The sequence below is a fragment of the Callorhinus ursinus genome, unplaced genomic scaffold, assembly GCF_003265705.2.
Source record: "Callorhinus ursinus isolate GAN/ISIS: 27379988/994484 unplaced genomic scaffold, GSC_fseal_2.0 scaffold15, whole genome shotgun sequence".
NCBI lineage: Eukaryota > Metazoa > Chordata > Mammalia > Carnivora > Otariidae > Callorhinus > Callorhinus ursinus.
In genome coordinates this window covers 46048772-46052943 of record NW_027397077.1, presented here as the reverse complement: position 1 = coordinate 46052943, position 4172 = coordinate 46048772, and the positions used below count along the sequence as shown (strand labels likewise).

Genomic DNA, 4172 nt, shown 5'->3' with positions numbered 1-4172 from the left:
ACTTATGAAATAATCTAGTCCATGTACTGTACACAGCATTATTTTCTGCTGTGTAAAAGGAATCATCTGAACCCCAAAGTTCTCGGAAACCAGAACATGCTTCCTGAAATAAAACATTCAGTGGATATAGAGAACGTCATGGGCATAGAGAAATACCAAATTAGTGATCTGGAAAATGAAGCCCAATAAAGCTAAGAGCAAAAAGACAGAGATGAAAAAGATGAGAGAAGAAAATTCAGAGACATAGAAGATAGATCCAAGGTTCAATACTCAATTATTAGGAATTCTAGATGAAATGGAAAGAAACAATGACATAGAGAAAATAATTTTTAAAATGATAATTGTAAATGCTGTTTACATTTACAATTACAATTACAAGGCACTGTCTTAGAAATGGAAACAGTAACTGAATCAGCTTCATCATGAAAATGTTAAAAAAAAAAAAGTAAACTCTGTGGAGACGTGTTTCTGATGTACTAATTTATTACCTGGATTCAGCATTCAGTTACATCTTTCTCTTCTTTTGTTTTTTATAATCACTTATATAATTCTATAAAATTAGAAGACCCGGGTCTACCTGAGTTGAATCCATCTCGTATAAGGTCCCTCCCTTGGAGTGATGAAAATAACCCCAACAGCAAGCTGGTTTATCCTTTGAAAGTCTATTTTCTGGGAATCAAAGCGCCTCCTGTTAGGGAAGAGGATGTTAATGGCAGAAAAAAAGAACATACAGAGCAAACAAAATAAATACACTGAAGAGAGCCTCTCAAACTGGGAAAAATACCATATTGTGCTTTCTCTGTTGGCCTAGAGCAAGGGTGGGCAAAATCAGGTTTGCAGACCAAATCCAAGTGTGCCTGTTTTTGAAGATCCTGCAAGCTCTGGATGCCTCTTCAATGGCTGAGGAAAGAAATCCAAATGAGAGTAATATTTTGTGACATGTGAAAATATATGCAATTCAGATCTCAGCGTGCATCTGTAAAGTTTCATTGGGACACTGCCACGGTGTCCGTTCTGCAATGGAGGAGTGGAGTACTTATGACAGAGGCCCGCTAGCCAGCAGCATGGCTAGCAGAGCCTCCAAGACGCACAATCTAAAATGCTCACTTTCCTAGAAAAGTTGCCAACTTCTGGCCTAGAGGGTGTGGTAGCCTCACAACCTCCCCTTCAGCCCAGTGCTCTAAGGAAGGCAGTCTTCAAGCTAAAAGAACATTGAAGGCCAAGCAGGATTTCATTTTACATAAAAGTCACGGGCAGACACATTCAGGTGAAAATTCAGAAGGAAGGTCAAGAACCTAGCCCGTAGCCCTCAGCGATAAAGCAGGCCTTGTAAAAGGTAAGCGATTAGGCTTTCCCACCAGAATTTTCATTGGCAATACTAGCCACAAGACTACCGTGGAGCCATGTTTCAAAATTCTGGGGTGAAGACTTTGGAAACTAGAATCCTAGACCCACCCACACCTTAGATGAATGTGAAGGTAAGAGAAAGCTGTGTAAAAAGACAAGAACTCATAATTTATTGGCCATAGTCTCTATATTAAAAAAAAAACAAACTATCCTAGGTATTCTAGCAAAACAAACAAGGCTTGAATAAAAAGACCACATAGGATATAGCAAATTGTGGCATCTGTATGTGGCCCAGAAAGAATGAGTGAGCCAGAATGAAAATAAAAAGGATCCAACAGGATGAGGGGTGTCAGTCTTTAATGTGCGGGAGAACCACACTGAGTACCTATGAAAGATACAAATTCCCAAGAGCTCTTTCAGAGATCGCAGTGGGGTGGTCTGGGGTAAGATGATGGATTTTAAGCAAGCTCCCCGGTCACTTCCTTAGCTCTCTTGGAGAAGCCGCACTGCATTCTGGCCTCTTGCCAGCCACAGTACTAATGGCAAAGAATGACATTTTCTTCTCTATGGGTCCAATCATACCACTGAGTATTTTCACTTATTCAGCAAATACTTATTCAAATATTTATTCAGTGCTTACTATGTACCAAGGCACTGTTCTCTTCTAGGCTTTTGGGCTATATTCATGTCAAGCAGATGAAAATCCCTGCCTGTGACACTTTTTCTAAATTCCGGAAGGAACACTTACATGATCATCATGCAGTAAATGAAGTTTATTGGCTTTCCATTTTTAGAATCAGAGCATGGAAGACTTGTTTACAAAGATAAAACAGATGTAAATAATACAAACCTTGGCAACCTAAAAATAATAGGACTTACACAAAATTATATGATAAGGGATAAATGGAGGGGGAGAAGTAAGCATAAATTTCATCATCTCTCCTGGTGGCAATCAGAGGGGTGAGGGGAGAAAAGTGTATGTAACAGCTGGGGAGGAGAAGTTCTCAATTATCATGAACAATGCTGCTAATTTTTTTTTTTTTTTGCACAGTATTCAACTATTTCTTTAGAAGAAATCCTAAAAGAAAAAATTGTTTGGTGAAAGGTTTTGATACAATAAACTGCCAGGTTTATTGTATCCTAAAAAAATTGTACTATTTCGTCCCTCCTAGGTACAAACTGCTAGTTATAAAATAAATAAGCCATGGAGTTAAAAACTACAGCATAGAGAATATGGTCAATAATATTAAAATAAGGTTGTGTGGTGACAGTGACTACACTACATGATGAGCATTTCATAATGTGCAGAGTTGTCGAATTGCTATGGTGTACACCTGAAGATGATGTCATATCATATGTCAACTATATTTCAATCAAGAAAAAAGAATGGTATGGTCAGATACACCCAAAGTATTAAGCTAACCATAAAGAAAGTACTGTATTACTTTATAGTTCTGCTAAGAGTACAGGAAAGTACCCACTACCTGAAACTTCACCTACCTTGAGTTTTAACCAATTTTAAAAATTTCTTACTTGATACATATACAAAAAAAAGACATCTGACATCCCACAGTTTGAGAATTACATTTATTTGTCTACAAGTAGGAAATATTTATGGAGGGGGCGGAGCAAGATGGCGGAGGAGTAGGAGACCTGGATTTCATCTGGTCTCAGGAATTCAGCTGGATAGGGATCAAACCATTCTGAACACCTACGAACTCAACAGGAGATCAAAGAAGAGGGTAGCAACAACTCTCTGAACAGAGAAGCGACCACTTACTGGAAGGTAGGACGTGCGGAGAAGTGAATCCGAGGCGATATTCGGGAGGATAGACGGCGGGGGAGGGGCCTCCCTCGGCCGCTTCTGGCAAGTGATAGACCCGCGGAGCACAAAATCGGACCTTTTAGAAGTCGGCTCCGCTGAGGGACATCGCTCCAGTGGCTAAACGGGGGTGGAACCATCGCGGGACAGTGTGGTCTCAGGACCCTTGGGGTCACAGAAAGACCGGGGGTGCCTGAGTGCGCCAGAGCTCCCAGGTATCGGAGCGGGGAAGCCAGCTGCAGAGACGGAGCCGAGGCGGGGCTCTCAGCTCGGGGTGGCCATAAACTGTGATCCGCGGCCCAGTCGGGCCACTGCGCCTCCAGCAGGGACCCAACAAGCGGCAGAGCCGGGGAGACTCACCTTCCTCCCCCGGGAGGAGAGGCGCGGGAACGCACCGCAGGGATCTGCTGGGTTTGGAGACTCCACACGGGGTCAGGTGCCAGAGATAGCAACGCTCGGTCACAGGCCGGGTGAGCACGGAGTGCGGCCGGAGACCGGGGAGACAGGAGTGAATGCTTTTCTCTGGGGGCGCACTGAGGAGTGGGGCCCCGAGTTCTCAGCTCCTCCGGGCAGAGATTGAGAGGCCACCATTTTCACTCTCATCCTCCAAAGCTGTACGAGAGCTTGCAGGGAACAAAAGCTCCCGAGAGCAAATCCGAGCAGATTGCTTAGACCGGACGGACAAGGGTGGGGCAATTCCGCCTCCGGCAAAGACATTTGGGAACCACGGCAACAGGCCGCTCCCCCAGACGATCAGCACGAACAGCCAGCAAGCCAAGACCAAGTTTACCGATCAAGGAGAATGGGAGAACTCCAGCGCTAGGGGAATACTGCAGATAGAATTCATGGCTTTTTTACCATGATTCATTAGTCTTTCAATTTCTTTTAACTGTTTTTTTTTTTTAATTTTTCTTTTTCCCCTTTTCAACCAACATCTTACCAGTCCCTTTTTTAAAAAAAAATTTTTATTTTTCATTTTTAGAGTCATATTCTATCCCTTCAT

General features: G+C 42.8%; 1 long non-coding RNA gene across 2 annotated transcripts in view; it reads right to left on the bottom strand.

Annotated features, from left to right (window-relative positions):
* Window positions 1–4172, bottom strand: part of LOC112834220 (uncharacterized) — a 103807-nt gene that overhangs the window by 5871 nt on the left and 93764 nt on the right. For both annotated transcript variants that reach the window (XR_012380981.1, XR_003210810.2), the window contains exons 3-4: window positions 785–900; window positions 578–688 (exon numbers count right to left, since the gene is read on the bottom strand). This is a non-coding gene — a long non-coding RNA (uncharacterized lncRNA). The remainder of the gene's footprint in view (window positions 1–577; window positions 689–784; window positions 901–4172) is intronic.